The sequence below is a fragment of the Sphaeramia orbicularis genome, chromosome 12, assembly GCF_902148855.1.
Source record: "Sphaeramia orbicularis chromosome 12, fSphaOr1.1, whole genome shotgun sequence".
Taxonomy (NCBI): Eukaryota; Metazoa; Chordata; class Actinopteri; order Kurtiformes; family Apogonidae; genus Sphaeramia; species Sphaeramia orbicularis.
Genome location: NC_043968.1, coordinates 72,767,188 through 72,791,344, shown reverse-complemented (window position 1 = coordinate 72,791,344; position 24,157 = coordinate 72,767,188). Strand labels below are relative to the sequence as shown.

At 38.1% G+C, this 24,157-nt stretch overlaps 1 long non-coding RNA gene across 1 annotated transcript in view; it reads left to right on the top strand.

Annotated features, from left to right (window-relative positions):
• Window positions 1–24,157, top strand: part of LOC115430805 (uncharacterized) — a 636,483-nt gene that overhangs the window by 550,729 nt on the left and 61,597 nt on the right. The window lies entirely within an intron of this gene.

Here is a 24,157-nt window from a genome sequence, read left to right as displayed (position 1 = left end):
ATGAGGCTAACAGTATTCCAGAGGTATCTATTGCATGCTTGCATATATTTGTGTGTGCAGGCAGGCATTAGGGTGTGTGCTGTGCATTCCTTGATGATAGTCTTTCTTGTGTGTATTCCTTTAGCTGACAGGAGCTTCCTCTTGTAGTAATTGTCTTTTTATAGCTAGACTGAGACTCCCCTTGGCCCAGGGCACACACACACACACACACACACACACACACACACACACACACACATGCCACAATCACCTGCAGATCAGTGAAATACAAGCTCGATGGCAAAAGAAAGTGAAAGGAAACAGACACAATTAGCTTTGGGATTATTTTAGGAATGTGTAAATGTCAAAGGGCTCTAAGGCTGCACCGTAAAACACTTTAATCAGTCTGAAGTGTCAGCAGCTGCCGAAGACATTACATAACTTTTCCTTATTTTGTCTCTGTTAGAAGTACCCCCCCTCCTCAGAAAAGGAGCCTTGTATTGTTAGTGAAGTGAATAGTACCAAGATTAGCCCAGGCCCAGCTTTGTGTGTGTGTAATAACTCCACCTCTGTGGCATTCATAACACAGGTCTGGATCACAGTTAAGAGGGAGGAAAAACAAAATAAAGCAAAAGCCAATGCTCTTATCCAAAGGTCCCCTCCCTTCTCCTTTCCTTCCTGTAAAATCAGATCTGAGTGCTGGTCTGTCTCTCCACCCAGCCCCCCCCCTCTTCAGGTGGCGGAGGGGGTCTGTCTGTCCTCAGTGCTTCCTCTTCGGCCTTGCCAACACAAGTGGCGCTGGGTGCTGTTGCGTAACTCCAGACTGGAGGCATGATGTCATGAGGTCATCGCCCTGTGACCGACATTATGGCTGACTGTGCAGCCAGGCTTGAGCTCAGACCTGGTCCTCCCTTCCTGTGTGCATCCTGTGATGTAGTGAAAGTAGGTCTAAGTCTGAGGTGAAATCATGTTCCTCCTGCTGAAGGTGTGCAAACACGAGAGGTGGAGACAAAAACACTGAGTCTTTTAAAGTCAACCTGTCCTGGTCATGTTTACGACATTAATTGTGCTTTATTTATTACTTATGGGTGCTTCTATGAAACTGAGTTAATTTTGGTACGTGGCACTTTTCCAGATTTTTAAACCAAATAATAAAAGAGAAATGTAGACATATTTCCTTCCAGGATGTACCTAATGATGACCTCAGATAAATGCAAAAAAAATTATACTCTTGCTCTGAGCCATCCCACAATTAATGATTTTTTTAAATAAAATATTGGGGCCAAAAATAGGTACCTAGGTGTCAGTGCATTAGATCTGAAAACATGTCTGTAAATGGTCCTATATAGATGATAAATAAAGACACTGTGTTAAATGTGTCGATCCTAGTGGTTTTTCTAATCCAGACATGTGGGTTTTTCATGAATCTCAGTCTCATTCCAGGTTTCGTGTGTAACCCATCGTGTCCACTGGTGTGACATGCAGAACGTGCCCATTTAAACACAAATAAATTGTGAGAGATTTTGCAACAGTGGTCATTTTTGTGAAACACTCTGCCTTGTATAATTAGTTTGATTCCCAAAATGTACCTGTGAGAGAATAAAGAGATATTCTAAAAAATAGTAGTACATAATTTTCATGTCCTTTTTACCGTGTTACATGCAGATTTTTATATTAAATATAATGTAAAATAATATAAAACTATGTTTCATCTGAAAAATAGTTTCTTTTTTATCTCACCAAATATTTCTTTTTAAAATACACCCAAAGTGCTTCCAAACTTGCTTCATAACATTAGTCTACATCTTTAAATTTTAAGCCCCTCTGTCCTGTTTTTAGGGACCAGTTTTATAGAAGCACCCTTATAAGCAAGGGAGGTACAAATTCAGAAAAAATCCCCATAAATGCACCACAATAGACCTTTTTATTACATAAAATATGGCCAGGGGCAGGACCTGTGGGAGCAGCTGTTGCTATTATAGAGTGCGAGTAAAAAAGCAGCAGTCAGTGAGCGAGATTGAGTGGGAATCTTGTGTTCACACTTGTTGTTTGTGCAGTTGTAAGATTTGCACTCCTCCATTGTCCTAGAGATGCAACCCAGCACTGGTCGATAATGTGTCATCTTAGACTGGTGTCTGCTGCACGGAGTCAGTAACCAGTCCATCACAGCCCAGGTAATTGGACAATACTATGAGCTTTCATTTCATTTCACAGCTCATGAAGGAGGAAACACGTCTCTGACCATGACTGACTGATGAAGCTATGATGTAAGTTACCAGATGGAACCACTAGAATTATACATGACCTGTTGAGATAGCAATGAAAATTCGCTACAGCAAACTTTTAAGTAATGACGTAACAACAAAGTTCAACACAACAAGAGTTGATTTAAAGGCTCCGTCTGTGACATATAGTAACATCTAGTGCTGGTGTGGTTGTTTGCTACCTTCCCCTACGGTGGCCACAAAAAAAATACCTTGTTAAAGTCTGTATTTATTCTATCTTATTTTATGATCTAGCCTAATCTAATCTAATCTAATCTAATCTAATCTAATCTAATCTTTTAATTAGATATTTAATTAGATATTTATTTTGATCCACAATAGAGGCCAAGGATATAGCTTGAAGGTGAAGTATTTCCAAAAAGGCCTGACTGCTGTAGATGTACACTGACCTTCTCTCTGAAGATATTACCACAGTCCTAGGAGCCACGCTGGACTCATTTGTTTAACTTGAACCTTTAATAACCTACAAATAAATAGATTATTGCCACTTTTAAAAGATTGATGAGTTTGATTGACAGGTGTGATTGACAGTTTGCTCACTTGCCAAGCCAAGCCTAGACTTCCAGGGCTTTGGCTAAGCTTTTTAGCCGACTGTCAAATGAGTTTGTTATGCAAATGTTAGAGGATGTTCCACAATTTTATCCCGTAATTATGCTTGTATTTAACATTAACCCACCCATCATCCCTCACACTCCCCCAGCTTTGTCGTTTGGTCCAAAATAGGGTCACTTATGGATCCAATGAGCCAAGGTGGTGACATCCAAAATGCAAACTGGTTTAAAAGCAACTATTCAAAACCAATGGGAGATGTCACAGTGAATCCATATACTGCTGTATACTGTGTGGTTCATAGATAAAAAATAAAACCCAGATGTCGCCTACTATGAAAAAAAAAAAAAAAACAATGTAAAAAAGATAAAGACAAAAGAGGAAGAGGAAGTCTATTAGCAGCTTCTATAGATACATGGTGATGCTACAGGGCAAACCTCATAAAACACAACATGCTCCCTCTGTGGATTTAAACAGTTCATAGTAAGATAATAAAAACACTTGGAGTCTCATTCTTATGTGATTACAAACCAAAGGAAAAACAACTATAAATATTCTATTCCATTTCTGCAATTACAGCTGCTTAAATGCCCTGAATGAAACAAGTACAACAAAGGATCCAAGTGCAGAATCAGGAGCTAGATGTGAACAGTCTTTATTCACAGACAAACAGGCAACAGACAAGGAGTAGGCAACAGGAAGTCGGGGACGGGTGAAGGGTAGGTAACCGGGAAAGCCAGATGAAGCCAAAAGGACGAAGACAGGAGACGTGGTCGGGGACGGAGGGCAGGTTGGTCATCCGGGGATCAGGCAGAGAAATGAGGTCAGACAAAGGCAGGTGGGTTACCGGGGAGTAGACAGGCAGACGTGGTCAGACAGGCAGGCCGGTGAATATCCAGGCGGCAGGCGGGGCAGGTCAGAGACGGTCAGGATCAGGATCAAGGGTCAGGCAGGAATAAACGCTGGATAGTCACACACCAAGGTAGAGAACAATCTGGCAAATGAACAGAGGACAGAGGGGTGAATATATACGCCCAGCCTGATGAGCTCCAGCTGAGCTCACAGGTGAGTGGAGCTAACTGATGAGGAGGTGTGGCTGAGAGAGTGAGAGAGAGAGAGAGAGAGAGAGAGAGAGAGAGAGAGAGAGCAGATCAGACAGGGATGTGACACCTAAGTCTTGCACATTCAACCTTTAAAACACATACCACTGGGTTACAAAAAAATGTTTTTTGCAAGTTGTCTAGGTATTTTCAACTGAATTAGGAGCGTTTTGCACCGCTAAATCCAAAGATGACATCTGTTTTTCTCAATCAGGTCAGGTTTTTTTGCTAATTTGATTTTGAAAAATTTGATCTTCACACAAAATGGATTACATTTTTGTGACTTTATCAGTTGATTTTTTAAATAGTTCTCACCCAAAATAGGTTTTAAGAGAAAAAAAATCATTTCACCATTGTACCTGTTAGGTACTATGGTGTATTCACCGCAGATGTAGCAGAATACGTCAGGCTTATTTTTGCAAGATCTTCTAGTTGAAGCCATTTCATTCACCTGTAATATTAAAAAAAACATTAATCATAAATTGGCAAAAGTAAAATCTTCAGAACTCGTTTATTGCAAGAAATATGAAAGAATTTTGTATCATATGATGTGAAAATGCCCATAAATGTAAGCAAAAATGTTAAAAAGCCAATATGTAGCATAGTTCAGAAAGCTGACCTGATTGAGCAAAATTAATGTGATTTTTGGATTCAGCACACCAAAATGATCCTAAATCAGCTCAAAAAACTTAAACAATAAATTTGTTGTTGACCAGTGTAATTTAAGCAGGGGTGTCAAACATATGGCCTGTGGGCCAAAACCGGCCCACGCTAAAGGGTCCAATCCAAACCATGGGATGAATTTGTGAAACGCAATAATACATTGATATTATTATATTGACGATATTAACAATCAGTGGTGTCAAAATCAGGTTCAGGTTCAAGTTCACATTCAGCCCAATATGATCTCAAATGGATCAGAGCAGTAAAATACTAACATAATAAACTATAAACAATAAAAACTCCAATTTTGTCTCTTTGTTTTAGTGTAAAAAAGCAAAATTATATAAAAAGTTTACATTTCCGAATTATTCTCTCATAAAAAATGGGAATAACATGAACAAATATGAACAATATGAAATGTTTTTAGACAAGTTATTGTAATTTGACTAATATTCTGCCTATTACTAAATGTTTTGTGTATTTGTAGATCCACTGTGATAAACTGAGGCATAATATTGTCAAAATTGCTTATTTTTCTCAACAAATGTCACATTGTTCATGTTATTCACTTTTTTTTTAAAGTACAGTTTGTGGATATGAACATTTGCATAATTCAGTTTTACTTTTTCACTCTAAAACATGAAGAAAAAATAGGAGTTTACATATTAATAGGTTGTTATACTATTATTTTACTGGTCTGGCCTGTTTGCAGTCAAAGGACATGTTCTGGTCTCCTATCTGTTTTGCCCACTTTTGATTTATTTTATAAATAGGTGTGTCTGGTTCAGTCAAATGCATAGTTATGTCTAGAAAATCATTTTGGACCAGTGGTTCAGTGATGCATGACTCAGTTACTGAAGCAAAACAGAAATATCAAGCATCTCTAAAACTGATCCCTTTTATTCTGATAATGTCTGTAATACTAAGTCTGGAACTCTGTTGTATCAATGGAGACATGATTTACTCAAATGGAAAGGAGTTCAATTAAAACAAAAAATACTTATGATGGTAATAACAACAAACACTAGTAAATCAGACATGTTTAGGTGATCAGTTGTATGTTCCATTCACTTCTGCACAGAATGGATCATTTTTAAACCTTCTTAGTTTGCCTTCAAATTGAACATCTTGCCCGTTGCTCATAGATTCTAAAACTGATTTGTTTGATGTATAAATATAGTGTGTTTAACCCTTTCATGCATACTGGTCACTACAGTGGACAGTTATTCTACAGCTGTTCTCTTACATATTCATGGGTTTTGTTGTTTTAGTTCCATATCAGCTAAACAGTGGGCGCTTGTGCATCATCACAAACACTGCAATTCATATAATTCCTGTAACTTTGCTCTTCTTCATGAACTTGATCTGCAGTAACGTGTTTGAGTGTAAATCAATTGCTAATTGTTATTAGACTGTAATTTACAGTTTTTTGTTTTTTTTTTTTCTTTTTGCATATTATCTCCATGAAGTGAGTAATAACTAGTATTAGAGTTTGTTAAAATGTGAGAAAACATCAGATTAGCAGCATTATAAATATTTTTATTTCATAGTTTTCACACTTTATATCAGCAAATACATGTTTCTTTGCTTCAAATATTAAACACATGGTGTCCAGCTGAGTGGACATTTTTGCAACTGTGAAAAATAGCTTCATACAAAAATGTCAATCACATTGTTTTTTTGTTTTGTTTTGTTTTGTTTTGTTTTCCCATGCCTACAGAGGAATAAAAATCTTGATTAAGGTTTGCATAATTCATGCACGAAAGGGTTAACATATTTCAAGCAATATAATCTACAAAGGTGGTCAAGAATGTTACTTTAGATTTTAAAAGTCAAACCTGATGATTTTACTGCATTTTCTGACATGATATTCAAATGAGTTCAGGTCAAAGGTCATGTTTGGCCATTCTATGGAGCTGGATACATATTAAAGGCACTATTTCAGTATTATATGCATGAAGGATATAGAAGTTGATAAAATTGCATAAGAGCTTTGATGTGATTTGTAGTAAATATTGCTGGTGCAAGGTGATGGTAAATGGAGGTGAGTTCAGCTGCTGTAGCAGCATCTGGAGGTTTAGATAGTTGGAGAAGATTAATCCATGGCATTATAAGATGTATCCTTCTAGGATCAAAAATTCAACTATTTCTAAGTAAGTCTATGAAACTGGGACAGGTAGGGACAGAAAGGAGACAAACCCTTGGGCTGAACGTGGAACCTGAACTAACATGAGTTTGATGCCACTGATCTAAAGACAGACTTTAAAAAAAACATGGTAAGTAGATGGTTTTGGTCGGCGATGGATTTCTGGGTCTTTATGGGTTAGACTATATTTAAAACTACTAAGCACCTTTAGCCCATAAAGACCCAAACATCCATTGTCAACCAAAACCATCTACTGATCTGAAATACTGAATACCTGTTGATCCAATAATTCTATCAATCCATGTAAATAATTGGTATAAAATACAGTTTGTCGTCTTTTCACGGTCATCAGATATGACCCATTTGGACGTTCAGAGGCTCCATAGTTACCATGGAAACACCGTCATCTTCTACAGCATTGATTCACCAGTAAAACCCATGGAGTTGGATCAATGACAGTGGATGGACACACTGGGTTTATGTTCAGTTAATGAGACATTTGCTGAAAAAGTCACTTTTTTCAGTTTTCTTTGTTTCTGATATAATAACCCTCATTTTTAATCTGAGCTTTTATGAACATCTACATGATCAGTAAATTAAATATGGGAAAATACATGATTGCTACTGAAAAAATGCAAAGCAAAGAGAATAATAACAATAAATTGTGATAAATCACTTAAGAAAGGTTAAATACACAGAAAAATTCATTTGGGAACTACCACAAAAGTAGCTCTGGGTCTTTATGAACTAAGATGTAACCTTTACAGTCAGTTTTGTGCTGCTCAGAAGGCATGAATGTGTCCCTCTAGTGTTGTTTGAAACCGATCTCTCCATGGGTCTAGGTCAGGGGTGTCAAACTCCTTTTCTTTCAGGGGCCACATTCAGCCCAATTTGATCTCCAGTGGGCCAAACCAGTCAAATAATAGCATAATAGCCTATAAATAATGACAACCCCAAATTTTTTAGTGCAAAAAATAACCTTAAATGATGAAACTATTTCTATCCAAAACAAAAAAAGATGTGAATATCTGGAAAAAACTGAAATTTCTGAAGAAAAATAAGTACAATTTTATCAGTATTATGCCTCAACTTCTGATATCTACATGTGCATTACAGATCAGATCTACCAAGGCACAAAACAGGCAGAATATTGTTAAAATTGCACTTATTATTATTCTTTAGACATTCCAGGTTGTTCATATTTGTTCAGGTTATTGACATTTTATTGTTAAAGGATATCAGAATTTAATGTTCTTTGCAATAAATCAAAGACAAAAAAATGGTGTTGCCATTATTTACAGGCATAATATCATATTATTTTTCTCATATTAAACCAGTGTTTCTCAAAAAGTGGGGCGGGCCCCCCCGGGTGGGCACGAAGGCTTGCCAGGGGGGGCATGGAATCATTCCAAGGTGTTTATTTTTTCTTCAGGTTAGAACATGTAGCAGGTGGAACAAATGTTTTAGCGTTGGAGCACCCTGGACTCATTTTAAGGACGTACAACAAACAAATCTACTGCCATGGTGATCTGTCACTAGACTAGACAAAGAGTTTATGTTTGGAGTGTGGACTGGAAAAGAAAAATGTGCAATGTTTCTGTTTTTGCACAGTTTGTACAGTTTGCACTTTGATGTTCTGAGATGTGCAACGTAAATGGACTCACTGCAGCCACTGATATTGTTAAAATGTTACCAAAATGTGTTTGTTGTTCTAAAAAAAAAAAAAAAAAGTACCTTATTGTCATAGTTTTAAGATAATTACACATTTCCTATTTTTATTTTGAAAAATAATGTCTCAGGGAGCAGTCTTGTTGAGTTCATTTGTATTGTTCAATCAAAAATCTACGTTATTTTTAATTTGCACAACAAATTATTCAAGAAAAGCAAAAAGTATTTTTTACAATATTGATATTTCTCTCAATAAAAGTAATAATTGCACCACAGGTACAATGTTGTTGCGGTTGAGGGGGACTTGGAGATTTTTCGTGCTCCAAAGGGGGGCCTGACAGAAAAAGATTGAGAACCACTGCATTAAACCAAGACAAAAATTTGGAGTCATTATTTCTATTAATGCTGTAATTTTTGAGTTTGTTGCCCCTAACTGTTAATATCTTCAGGGTAATTTTTGCATTTTGCACTTTGTAAATTCATCTCGCGGGCCAGATTGGACCCTTCGGCGGGCCGGTTTTGGCCCCCGGGCCGCATGTTTGACATCTGTGGTCTAGGTGAACATAATGACACCTTCCCAGAAACTCCATGTTTGTGATGCAACCTATCTACTTTTGGACTTGTGCTTCTAGTCTCCAAAGATGTAAAACTGTGTCTTTGTGTTTACCAATCATAGTATCAGTGAAATCTTTAGAGGAAATGGTTTTTTAATGACCACACTGGCCTTGTACCGTAACGCTCCACTAGCCAATTAGCTGCCAATAAGTACATGCCTGTGTGTATTTTTGAAATGGACCTTAGGCCTTGGTTTTTCAGTGACAGTAAGGAGGGGGAGGGAGTCACAAAAGGTCTTTTTGAGGAGCAGCTCAGGTGTGTTTTGTCCCTGCAGTCTGAACCCTTATCTGATCGACTATGAGCTGACGCTAGCCTTCTGTTGGGGGTAGCACTTTAACGTTTAGCTTCACTCCCAACATAGAGTGGAGTCATGGTGCCGATACACATCAAATTACTCCTGTCAACTACAAAAACTGTTTCTGTCTATAAAACGGTGCCTTTTGAAACGTAGCTGAATACGACACATTATGAACTGGAGAACAGGGAAAAGGCTATCACAGCATCTTGGGCAGGAGTGATAAGTGGTCAAACTATTTACCATGTTTCTTAATATACAAGTAAATGTGCTGATGGAGGGTTTCATAACTTACACTTGGCTCCCCCCTCCCCCCACTCCACCCCCCTCACTATATTTTCAGACTCATAAAAAGCCAAAAAGAGGTTTTACAGGGATTCTAAAATAAATTACCTCCAAAACTGAATTCAGTAATGTGTGAGCAAAACACTAAAAATCACTTTCACACCTTGACAGAAAACAAAGACGCATGGTTTGATAAAAATAAACCTGAAACAGTTGCAGTGTTCATGCAATAATTGCAGCAACTTTAGTCATATACTGCATTTTTTTTTACTACATTCTTGATATTTTCCACACTTCCTGCAGATGCTTCATCAGCACTTTCTCACTCTGTGCGTGCTGTTATTATTATTTTTTTTTCTGTGCTGGTTGTGTTACTGTGTGTACACTTTCAGATAAAACGCTGTTCCTATCTGTGGGCAGAGGGCGTGTACACCCGATCGTCACACAATTATCGTCAAAGGAATATTTACTTATTTACTTTCTGGCCCGGTGCCCTCGCCTCTCTCTCATGATGGCATGTGACGTGGGTTCTGCCTGCCTCCGCGCTCAGCAACATGTCCTGCATGACTGTCGACAAATGCCATTCTTTGATCTGCCCTCAAGTGGATTTTTTCACATCCCATTTACGAGTTTCCGTCTCAATTTCAAACTGAACTCCAACATTAGGTTGTACATCGTCACATGGACAAACTCATACAATGACAGCTATAATGCTCCAAAAAGCCCAGTGTAATAGTGCAGCTGGCAGAGTCCACTGCGACATTATAATGTAGGTAACACCCTTATTATGGCTTAATGGGTCTATAAGAGTGACATAATACTACAGAGACCCTCCACTAAATGGAAAACCCCCTCGACAATGATCTTTCTTTGACCCAGAGTTATGTGACTATGTCCTCAACACCTGCTGCTTGCCATTTTTAATATTCCCCCTTTTCTACATGTATTCTATTTTTCTTTGTATTTTTTTCTATTATGTTCATTTTGCACCGCAGAGCCTCAGAGTTTTATGATGTTTTTTTTTTTTTTTTTTTTTTTTTTTTTTAACTTGTCTTGTCCAGCATCATAACAGCAGAATGGTAGTCTGGCTGCCTTTTGGTGCTGAACAAATTTGCTTTGCGAAGGGAAACTTCATAAAGTATATGAAGCTCCCCTTGATATTCTACTGTTTTTATTATAAGTTTTGTTAAACCACATTTCGATGCCGGACCTGAGAGTTTTATAATTTCAGTTTTCTGTATGTGATGTACATATAGCAAAACTGACAATAAAGCTGACTTTGACTTGATATCCCTCATTTTTTGTTTTTCTGCAGCTTGTATTTTGACATTTTTCAGGTCTCAGATGTTTTACTGTTGCTTACTCACTTCTTACAATGTAATAGAAACACTTGTACATTTCCATGGAACAGCTTTATCTACATTATGATCTAATCCTGGCTGTTCCAGTGAGTTTTTCCTCTCTTTTTAGTCTCCATTAACACCAGTGTGGTACAAACATCTACAGTAGATGATGATAATGATGATGATGATGATGATTATGATGATGAAGACAATAATAATGTTAAGAGTAATGGAATACTATTCACAGGACTGTAGCAGCTGCTTACGCACATATCAGAATGAGTCACAGGGAGGGGAAGGTCCTCCCTCTGTGGTGAGGTATTAACATACTGTGGACAAAAAAACTGGTTTGACAGACGCTTACACAATCTTTTTGGTGTTTTGATTTTTTGCCGCAGACAGCAGGAAAAGTCTAAGTAGATGTGTTAATATTAGTTTAGAGTATGTACAGACTGTACTATATATGTATGTATGGATAAATAACTAGAAAAGTACTTGGAGAGCGCAGACCTCCGCCAAGTCAGATCATCCCCCCCGATCACCACCAAAATGTAATCATTTGTTCCTTGTGTCAGTGTCAACATTTCCTGAAAATTTCATCAAAATCTGTCCATAACTTTGTGAGTTATCATGCTAACAGACAAACAAACAAACAAACAAACAAACAAACAAACAAACAAACAGACAAACCCCAATGAAAATATAACCGCCTTGGCTGAGGTAATAAGAAATAATTTTAAAGAGGAAGCAGAAAAAAGGTGAAAAAGTTTCAATGCTGTAGATATTATCAATATTTGGGGGAAATGATTAAAACTTTCAGTTTATTACACCTTCAGCATTTTTACCCATCATTTTTGTCAGTTGTAAGAACATAGAAGTCCTGCTAATGTTGTATGTCATGGTAAGAACAAAAAGGCAACTGATGACACAGATTATGTTACTTCATGTCTATTTTTATCTCATCTATCTGTCTTCGTACTTCTTTAATATTATAAAGATTACTCTGTACTATATTGTGATTTTTATTTAATTTTTTCAAACTTATTTCATGACTTTGAAAGGAGTGATATTGTGCTTTTTAAAATGGAATTATGCATTTTAAAACATTTCCCTGTGGTCTACATAAACTGTACAGGGTGGGGAAGCAAAATTTACGATGAACATTTAGTTGTTTTTTCTCAGCAGGCACTACGTCAATTTTTTTGAAACCAAACATATATTGATGTCATAATCATACCTAACACTATTATTCATACCTTTTCAGAAACTTTTGCCCATATGAGTAATCAGGAAAGCAAACGTCAAAGAGTGTGTGATTTGCTGAATGCACTCGTCACACCAAAGGAGATTTCAAAAATAGTTGGAGTGTCCATAAAGACTGTTTATAATGGAAAGAAGAGAATGACTATGAGCAAAACTATTACGAGAAAGTCTGGAAGATACTATTAAAGAAGAATGGGAGAAGTTGTCACCCGAATATTTGAGGAACACTTGCGCAAGTTTCAGGAAGCGTGTGAAGGCAGTTATTGAGAAAGAAGGAGGACACATAGAATAAAAACATTTTCTATTTTGTCAATTTTCTTGTGGCAAATAAATTCTCAAGACTTTCAATAAACTAATTGGTCATACACTGTCTTTCAATCCCTGCCTCAAAACATTATGAATTTTGCTCCCCCACCCTGTACTAGATTGTGATTTTTATTTAATTTTTTCAAACTTCTTTCATGACTTTGAAAGGAGTGATTTTGGGCTTTTTTAAATGGAATTATGCATTTTAAAACATTTCCCTGTGGTCTACATAAACTGTAAATGCTCTACTTGGGTCTGAATTCTTCATTAATTCAACTCCACAGGTCCATCTTCAACCCTATTTCTGAGTAATGACACCAGAAAGGTGGTTTGGAGCGCTGGCCCTTTAAATGCAAAAGAGCCACTGCAGGCCCCGCCCCCTCCAGGTTGTAGGCAGTTTTGCTCTGTCCCTTTCAACCAACAACTTAACATTTTAGGTAATTAGCTCAACGTTTGGACCTGTTTTCAGGTATTATTACAACTGCTGCTGCTGACAAACAATTATGCCGTACTCTGAGAAATGTTCGTCTGAAGTCTGGACCTTATATGTGCAAATGTGGTGATGGAACTATAGTTACAGACATAACAAATTAAGCAGGAATTAAAACAGGTTGTAGAAATCCAGTCGATTTTTGCCGGAATGAATATAAAGATAGTTTTGCAGCACCTGGAGGGTTCAAATTCAAACTGTATGAACTATTAGGGCCCAAATACACAAATAAATGAACCACAGACTAATAAAAGTGGGTTTAGATAAATATGAGCCCTTTAACTAAGCCTATAAGGATGATGAAAACTACTGCAATTTGAGACAGACCAATATAACTCAGATGCTTTTAACTGACATTACACCAACAGCACTTTAGAATTAATGCAACTTTCCAAGGGGTCATTGGTTTCAGTACATTTCAGTTTTCTAGAATAATGTTAAAGACAGAAATCTGCTCTTTTTCATGTTTAAGGTGTGTTAAAATGGTGGCCTGTTCTAAAAATAGTTGAGGTGGTGAATTTTTGCGTCAAGGTTAAGGTGTACCTCCAAATCCAAAATAAAAAATATTCTTTTATATGCAAAAAAATTAGTACTGTAAGTTTTGTAATATATTGCAAATTGAGAAAAGGTTGAAACAAACACCAGGTAAGCAGACTGTAGTTTGCAGGGGACTTTAAGCATATAAATAATCAATAAAAAAAAAAGTGTATTGTTATTGTTGTATTGTTGATCTCTTGGGCAAAATAGTATTTAGTACGTATTTTTTGACACGTTTTTTAACATTTGGGATGGCATTTTTAACACTTTTGCTACGCCAGTTAAGCTGAAAATGAAGTATTAAATTGGAAAAAATACATGGAAGATCTTTTTTCTCACTATGTCATGGTCTCTGGGGCTGTCCTGACCCCGTTGGCTAAACAGAGACAAGGTGCTCCAAAAATAACTTAATGTCGCCCCTGCGGTGGTTCCCACCTTTGTGACAGAGGTGAGAAAGTGACACAGTAAACCATGAGTTTCTGGGGTATACAATACGCCGGTCCTCTATTGAGACATCCCCTTCAGTTATGTTATGCACATGCACAAGCACATGCACAAGCAGAGTGAAGAAACACTAACCCTTCTATAGGATACCTGTAGCCCTGGGGTATGTGTGAACGCACAAACACAAGCATTTAGTTCCAACGACAACTCATTCACAACAGGTACACAAACTGTTGACTGTTCTTCTGGACACTGTGGAGCCACATACACTGTTTTGCTCTTTGCATGAAGGAGCACCTGACTTACTTAAAGAAATACAGTTACAAGACCAGCTGAATAAACACTTTATTGTTAGTGTGTGTGTGTGTGTGTGTGTGTGTGTGTGTGTGTGTGTGTGTGTGTGTGTGTGTGTGTGTGTGTGTGTGTGCTTTAACCCTTTCATGCATGAATTATGAGAACCTTAACGGGGCAAAACACAGTGATGTCTCGTCAGAAAGTGAACTTTAATTGATTGCCATTCCAACATTTATTTCAATATAAAGTAGTTCCTTGTTTTGGATAATCCCTTATGGTCCAGCTAAAGTAAAAATAAATTTAAAAGTAAAAATGTGGGTCAAATTGTCTCTATAATGTCCCATCAGAGAGATTTTGAATACTGTGTTTTGACCCTAATCAAGATATTTTTCCTGAGTGTTTTTATTCCTCTTTAGGCATGAAAAAACACAACGCGATTGAAAATTTTTTTATGAACCTATTTTTCATGGAGTTGCAAAAATATCCGCTCAGCTGGACACCATGCATTTAATTTTTGAAGCAAAGAAAGATGTATTTATTGATACACTGGGTGAAAACTATGAAAAAAAAATCTTTTAAACACTGCTAATCTGGTGTTTTGTCACATTTTAATGTACTCTAATATTAGTTATTACTCACTTTATGGAGATAAAAAACTTTTTGTTTAAGAAGAATGGTTAATTACAGTCTATTAACAATAAAAAGCAATTGATTTACACTCAAACATGTTACTGCTATCAAGAACAGCAAAGTTACAGTAATGATATGAATTGCAGTGTATGGGATGATGCATAGGCATCCACAGTGTTGGCTGATATGGAACTAAAACAATAAAATCCATGAATACACAAGAGAACGGCTTTGAATAGCTGTCCACTGTAGTGACCACTATGCATGAAAGGGTTAAATAGCAAACTGACTTCTTTCTTGTTAATGCAGTGACAGTGATGCTAAAGCGCCACAAACAAGTGGTTGTATTTTCCCTCACCGTACAGAGTTGAGGTGTGCATGTGCATATACTTACATCTTTTTTCATGCCCACATCTTACTGGCTTTTTGTGAAGTTCCATAATGTGTGGTTCCATAATGTATTTCGCCAAAGCACAGTATACTGCATCACTTTTTCCCCGGTACAGATGTTGCTAGCTCATGTCTACTATGTATGTGAGAAGGCATATGTACTGCAGCTTGGCATAATGAGTAGTGGAATATGTCCACACACTCTTAAAACAGGCAACAAGTTGGAGAGAATCCACTCTGGCTGTAAAGGTCTATAAACCAACGCAGGGCAACAGGGTTGCATAGTTAGAAAAACAACCCTTGTGTGAGTCACACTGTGTTCTTAAAAAATGGGTGACTTGAGGTTAGGAAAGTACATTATAATAGAATGAGGAGAAGTTAAATATGTTTCAAGACCTTCTATCAGCTGGCAAATAAATTTGCAGTTTGAAATTCTGGGTCAGATAAACAAATAGACTTTCATCACAAATAGACTTTTTGTTCATCTAGAGAGGACTTAATAAGTTTATTTACTGCCACCCTACTCTTGTGAATACTGGCTTTAGAGGCACTAACCTTTGTCTCATTATCATGTGCCAACCAGCAGTCCTGTGTTTCTCTCAACTGGCAACTTTGAGAGATGAAAAGTGAAGCAAACCAGTGGTGTCAGAGATGACAGTTCCTAGAAGGTTCACTTGAGGCTGGATCCAAAGGTCAGTCCATCCACATAAATCTCCATGTTAACATCTGAAGCAGAATGGCAGAAGTAAACATGTCCACCACCTGCTACAAAAACAGGTTTGGTCTCTATAGTTAGTTTCTCACCCATTTACCTTTGTGTGCTCCAGGACACGCCGCCACCATGATGATGATGATGATGATGATGATGAACTTTATTTCGAACATAAGTAGGAACAAAATACAAAGGTGAATGAAAGGCAAAGAAAAACCGCAAATTTAACAGAACACTCCAGAACACGGAAGGCAACAAGCCAACCAAAAAAAGAACACAAAGTACAACCACCTCATTGTGGCTCCTCAACAACACTTTATGTTCAAATGACTGATCTGTTGGTAGTGATGGGACTTTTGGCTCTTTGAAGGGAACCGTTCAATCAGGAGCTGTTCACTGAAAAGAGCCGTTCAAAAGACTGACTCTTTAATGTTTTTTGCATTATTTTGAAACACCAATGTTTTAATGACTAAATAGGCTACATGTGATGATGGACATTACATTTCAAAGGTGTTTAATTGGTGCGGCAGTGAATATTCTCTTACCGTATAAAAGAATAGTTAGTTCAAATGTGTGGGCTAAATACATGACATGAGAGGTGACATTTGGCAAATGCTGGAATTTGACCAAAAACATCACGGTACATTATGTGGACTAGTCTGTAGCCTAAAAATGAAGAAGAAAATAAAACATTTTCTTATGAAATAACATTTTATTCTCCTCAAAACAAGAACAATAAATGTGTGTAAACATACAGAAAAAATTGCACAAAACACAACAGTGATTAATCACTGCAATTACTTAAATACCTGAACTACAGTGCAATTCTCAGAACTCATTACTCACAGGTGGTCACTCACTCACTCTCAAACTTTTCTCCAGTTTCGATCACTCTTCCAGCTCCGCCTCCTCCAGTATGCTCACCTCACGCTTCAAACTGTTGTTTATCTGCTAACTTCTTGCCATGAGACATGCGCAGTGCGCAAGAACTCTTTTTTTCTGCTCGAACATTCTCCTCCTGCCCAGTGCCTCCCCGATGACGCTAAATTGACAGGCAATCGGACACCCCCTCCTTAAAAAAAAAAAAAAAATGAACGGCTCTTTACAAAGACTCGGTTCCCATCGTTCATTTCAAAGAGCCATTCAAATGATTCGATTCATTTGTGAACATCACATCACTACCTGTTGGCCTGTTGGTACCCATGTCAGTCTAAGACTTGTCCTGCATTGCACAGTAGCCATTTTTCAAAAGTACACCAATAAGATGCTGCTCCAGTCAGTGCAGGACTCCTATAGCCCTGCTGTTTTTTTATTCTATTTTTTTTTTTTTTTTTGGGGGGGGTGGTGGTGGTGGTGTCTGTCTTCTGTCTGTCCTATGGGTTGTTCTGTTTGTCCTCTCTGTTGCTCTGTCATAGTGTCTGTCTGTCTTTTCCCACTTGGCTGGTTTTTAAAAGAAAGCAACACGCTTCTCTTTTAACCAGCCAAAGGCCTCTTATGGGACATCTTTGAAACCTTAAAGAATTCAATGGGTCATGTGGGTAACCAACACAAAGCTACACTAGTGAGCAGTGTTTGCTACAAGTTCTGTTTTTATTTTTTGTTTTTTACTTATTATCTGATCCCCAGCAAGATTACAGACTGTGCACATCATGGAGGGCTTTATGCAATGACGTTACTGTTACTAAACACAACTGTATGTGTTACTACTCATCAGTATCTGAAATTACTTGGTGCCGTTTAACATAACAGTAACTGTGTAGGCGGTGGAACCGTGACATCACCCGTTGGTTTTTCATCTGCTGTTTTGAAATCTATAGTTTGCAATTTGCCCGCAGCCATGTTGGCATTTTGGAACCAGAAATGACCATATTTGCATAAAAGGGGTGGAGCTATGGGAGCCCCTGGGGTCAGAGGCTAAGCGCTAATGCTAAGCACTAATTTACTGACATGGTGAAACAGTAAATTCAACAAGCATTGTCTGGCAAAGTTATTAACTTGTTAATCACAACTCTGCTCGAGCTGTCTGTCAGAAAAAAGAATTTGTAAAAAACCTGTCAATCAAAGCCTGACACAGCAGATCAAACCTTCTATTCAACCTCGGATCTGATTAATTTTGGAAAAAATTCAAGATGGAACTTATTATAATCCATGAAAAATAAATCCATCCAAAAAAACCAATTAGACCAGAATAAGACTTAGCACTTCACTGTAAGTCTATTAGAGCAAACCACAGTGGCCATCAGTGGTATTACAACTAGGACCTCAGCTACTTTTGGAGCTAAGGTGCCCCATGGTTTTGTCCCTCGCTCTTCTCCACTTTCTTCCTTTATTCCAAATATGGATATTTCTTGCCAAAATAATATGTTAATTCTTTAAAACAGTGATCCACAAACCAATGAGTGAACCAATGAGAGTTACAGAGGCTTTGTTCTGTGTAGATATGTGGGCTAGACTACCCTTCCTTCACATTCAGTCGTAAAAGTTGCCGCATAATGAATATCTCAGGACATTAGAGTTAACAAAAACTAACAAAAACTTCACTCACTTTCCAACCAAAGATCAATAAAATCCCAAGGCAAGAAAAACATTATTCAGAGTGTTAAAACAGATTTGATGTATTTCCACTGATGGCCAAACTTTAATGATTACCATGTTTTTGTCATATTTTATAGGCATTTATGTTGAAGGATTTTCCAGGGAAATCCTAATTTAATTCTTAAGAACTTTTGTTTGATTTCTTTCTCTGAAACCTGTTTGATTACAGTACCGTAGCCTACAAGCTGTGTCATGAACATCATTAAGAGTTTACTTCAGTGCCTTTAAAGTACCCTATTGATCGCAGTTGGTATTAAATCAAAAGTCTCTGATGTCTTTTCAAAAATGTCCACAAGTGAAGAGCATGATGTGGCAAATTTCCCATTTTGGTTTTTAAAGCAATCCATGTGAACCTACTAATTTAGCTCACTTCTAACAGGCACTTTTCTTTTCACACTCATTAAATCCATGTGTCTAATGAACGGCCTATGTATAGTAGCTTTCTTATGTGTGTGTCATGGTTATGCAGTGTATTAAAACTGTGAGCTCAAAGGGATTCATTAGGCTATCTCTGGTGTCCCAAAAAGAAAATTAGATATATAAAATATGTGCAAAGACGATACTTTCACCACTTAGTTTTTCCTGCCAGATTCAAGTGTCTTTATGATAAATGGCATTCTATCAAATACCTTAGAGGAATATAAATTTGACCAAACAGGTCAGTTTTATGAGATTTTATTTTATAGTTTAAGTATTTCATTGAGCCAAAATAGTGTTGTGTGTATGAGAGACATGCAGAGACAGAGTGGAGAGAGGGGGGCTTTTAGTTCATGAGCTGGTGGCCCATCTGGTTTGAGTTACTGAAACCCCCCTCCTCAATTAGACTCAGCATGATGTCAATAAAACGTCAGACTGGAGAAGCTATCACTTAAATTAGGCCTGTCAAGTATTGTTTTTTCCTCAGCATTCCTGCAGGGCCGATCAGTCTGAAATGATTTGTAGTTTGATTATGGTTACCACAATGTGCCATTCCTGATTTGATTTTGGGCACATGCCTTAAAACCTTCTGCCGTTTCCTCCAAGTATCTGTATCTGTACATATACAGATGCCTCTGAATGAGAAATAAGAATCTTTTAGTTCCCACCAAACATGTAATTATTTTTCTTACTGTACTTTTCCATGTTTCTTCCCCAACAACATTCCTTTTTTCCCCATTCTTCTAGAGCTTTGCCATCTACCTCCCAGATTTATGCACGATTATTAAACTTCATACCATCGGGAGGTTTTGAGTTATTGGCGACATTTATGTTTCTCCTCTCTCATTGCACAGCAAATTTATTAGGAGTTCCCTGTTTTTTTAGTGAGGGGAGTTTCCCAACAAGACTGTCTCCCTTCCTCTTCAAACCATGGATCATCCAGCAGTCTTTTTTTTTTTTTTTTCCATCTTCGAACAGTTGCGCCAGTTGCAGGCAGGTTTCCAGACAGTCAATCCTGGACTGAGGTACGACAATCTGCAGAAAAGGTCACACATTCCCAACCATTCCCATTGGGAAAACATGAGAGTCCACTCCTTTTCAGGAATGCAGTGCCTTATAGTACCCTGAAATCTGACAACTATTACCACATGAATTTGAACATTATAATGCCAAACACTTTATCTCCAGTCGTCCACTCAGTGGTATTCGGATGGTCTGGGGATGATCAGCAGCTGATGAGTAGACTGTTAAGGAGTTCTAACTGTAAGAGCCGTCTCTTTAGTGCGTTGAGACTTGAACCAATTATCTTATAGAGCTCCAAATTCATATGCTTAAAATTCCAAATGCAAGTACGGTAAATCACATTCAGTAGGTTTCATGTCTGTGTTGCTGAACCACTGAGCCTCTATCGCATTACATCTTAAATTCCAGTGTGCCTTGCGAACATAAAGATTTAATCAAGTGTTGCGAAAATGTGACAGGCATGGTTTAACAGCAGTACGTTTAGAGAATAGACGACCTATTAGCTCCCTCTGAATCAATGCCAGTGTACTCTTGAAGGTTTTAGAATGCTGGTGATTGCTGTAATTGCTTTTCAGCAGGGGTCTGATTTCTGCGACTCTAGCAGAGAATAGCTTGAAAAACTTTACTGCTCATGTGTTTCTATAGGAACCTCTCTAACGTTGTAAAGATGTGGTCTTGCTTTAGTGACAGCCTATGGCTTTTATGGTACACTCATCTGGAATAAACATTAATCTGGATATGGACATTGGTAAAATTGTGGAAATTTCTAAAGAAAAATCCCTGCTTCGTCCTCCATCTTATGTGGGAAGTGCAAATGATAAATGTACAGCATATCTGTGTTGGTTCGAACATCAGTTTGAAAATAGTATCTTTGGTTTTCAGTGTACTTTATGTTTGCCACATGGTATACTTTCTGAGCTTTTTCTCCATTATATCTTCGTGTTTTTCTGCACCTGCAGTTTAGGCACAGATGTCAAGGCCTTTAATGAGCTTTTTTTTTTTTTGTAAATAATCTCCTATTGCTTTGAAACTTTGCAACCTCATATCAAATGGCTGATCGCCAGACTTCTTTTATAGCCAACAGATGCTGCTAAGATGCATTTAACCAAGACCCAGTATTTAAAGCAGTGTTTGGAAATGTGGTTGAAATATTGCAAGAGTTACTTTTATCCGTATTAACATTACTTTGCCTACACCTTGCTGAGCAACAGTTGCCACTTTATCTTGCAGAAAGTTTATATAATGACATTGTTCATATTGTCATTATCATATTTAAATAAAGCAGTCAATACAAAAACATAAAAAAACTGAATTACAATTCAAACCTCTATGAATTTACTGGATTTTTGTTGAGTTTCTGGGAGCTTAGTTTTAGAGGGGGCAGTTGGGAGTTGATGCTATTTTGCTAAAAAAGTGGATTTTTACATTAATTATCCATCAATTATCCATTAACCATTAAAAACAGATGTATATGCGTGTTAATTCTCCTGTTGGTGCCCCCGACCACGGTGCTGATGAAGATCTAGAGTTGGTTCCTGAACACATTCAATGGCCGCTCACTGCTCCAAATGTGTGTTAATCGCTAATGCTAATACTAGGTACTGTGTGTGTATCTGTATATGTGTGTGTGTGTGTGTGTGTGTGTGTGTGTGTGTGTGTATTAGCATGGGTAAAATGACTGAAGAAACCGAACTGTCCTACGGGAACAATAAAGCAAGTTAACTTTTAACAGAGACTTTAAAGGGTTGAATAAGGCCAAAGCCAGACCAGATACACAGCAAGGGTACAATTAACCTTCTAAAGGTATTAGGTGTGTGTTTTCTCTGAATTTCCAGTGTGAGCTGAATCATAAATGATGTAAACAAATAAACTAGACGATGCACAGACAGTTCAGTGTTAATCCTACAGTTGTGACCTTGAAATAAAATCCGGTGCCCTCTTAGAGTGACACTAACGTCCGACCTAGACGAGACCAAGACCTTCAAAAAGTGGCATGATACTGTTCTCAAGACCAGGAACATTAATTATCATTACAGAATTCATTTAAAAAACACACAGACTCAAGATTTTCACATTACACTCAGACATCATTACACTCATACAATCCTGGATTATAGAAATCTTCAATTAAATTTTATTGATAAAGTTTTTTTGTTTTTTTTTTACGAATTTCGTCGATTTGTATTTGATTTCATCATAAGTCATCATCAGTTCTAAGTGTGATTCCCTGTTCTTCTGTCAGCAGAGGCTGTTGAAGTGTAGTGATAAATACCAAACATCCACTACATGATATGTTTCTAAATGTGAAGAAGGTTGACATACACTGGATGAACATCCGTGTAACAGACATGTCCGGTAAAAATCATTCAAACGTGACAGTCTCAGATGTGAGGATGGTACTAATTTTGTTGGTATATTGAGGTGAATCCAGATTGAGACATGGACCGGTCCAAGTTCTCTGTATGTCAACAAGGTGAGCTCATGGGAAGTCCCTGATTCTCCCATGTCAGACTCCAGCTCTGGCAGTCTGGTCCCAGGCCTTTTCTTTTTAGAGGTTTCTAATCCTGGCGGGTCCCTGGTCTGACGTCACGTGGACCTCCCCCCACCCTGCTGTCTGCTACCCACATTCTCATTTCCTCCGCAGTTCACAAACACCAATCTCTGGTCTGGTCCTCTCGGTTTCTGACGTCTAAGCATCTGATTCAAGCAGAATACCTCATCGGGCGCCCTGGCCAGCTGAGGGGGTTAAAGTGTGGAGAAAGGGAGGGCTCGGTGCATATGTGGGCTGGTGTGGGTGTGAGGCAGCCAACCAAACTCCCTCTCCTCCCCTTATTACTCGTCCCAACTTCCAGTGTTGTATTTCTCTTATTTGACTGCCTGGGCTGCATCATGTGACCGGGAAGCGTGGCTCCTGTCCATTTCCCCTCCTGACAGAAAGGAAACATTGTAACAGAGGGGGCCGGCACTGGGCTCTGTTACGTCGTTGGTTAAAAATAACTGGCATATTTAAGGCTGCTGAGGAATCCCAGGGCAGGCAAAGGCTGGACAGCCTGCCGCCCGGCAGGAGCTCGCTCTTCCTTCTTAATCTCTTTCTGCTTGTCCTCTCTTCCTTTTTCTACTTCCTCTTCCAAACCCACTTCACTTTACATTAGCCCCCTGACATGACCACCACCCCACACATACCTCAAACCACATTTTCCTGGGCCAGTAGAAGCCCAACACCAAATTATACGACGTGACGAAAGCCCGGTGTTTGGTGGTTGCATCTCCGTCTGGCTGCAGCTCTGTCCAGCCATAGAGGTTTGGCTTGGATTGTCCAAACAAACAACCCCTGCCGACACAGACCTCATCCATATGCATACAATAACACAGCAGAACTGTCCGTGCACATGGCAGCCCATGGGAGAGCGCACACTAAACTACAACACTGAAATACTACAACCATTTTGTGTCACTGCTGTGATTTATGACCACTGCTTTTCTCACTGGTGAATGTGTACGCCACTGTAACAGGTGTGTTCAAGCACTAATGTGGAGCTAGACCTGAGTCAGACCAGGTCCAGATCATCCATGTGGACCTGGTCAAGCACCTCTGGTAAGCAATCATGTTCTGATAGGTGTTTTCCAATGTCAGACAATGGATGTTCAAATGATACTATTTCATTAGGAGTGTTTTATATATCGTTAGCCTCATAGCATAATTGCCTAAGTCACATTTTTGGCCAAATTGTGATACTGGCATAACTTCACTCTCCTAACACTGCTGATTCATTTCATGAAGATAGCCAAATTTGGCCAAAAATATGACTTAGACCACAAGTGTCAAACATACGGCCTGGGTGCCAAAACCGGCCCGCCGAAGGTTCCAATCCAGCCCGCGGCATGATTTTATGGAGTGCAAAAATTACACTGAAGATATTAACAGATAAGGGTGTTGAACTGGTTTTCGCCCAATGTGATCTAAAGTAAAATAATAGTCTAATTACCCTTTCAATAAAATGTGAACAACCTGAAAATTAAGTACAGTTTTAACAATATTCTGTCTGTTACTAAATGTTTTGTGGATTTGTGGATTTGATTTTTAAGTTGTTTTAATAAGTTGACACATAATATTATAGATATTCTTAT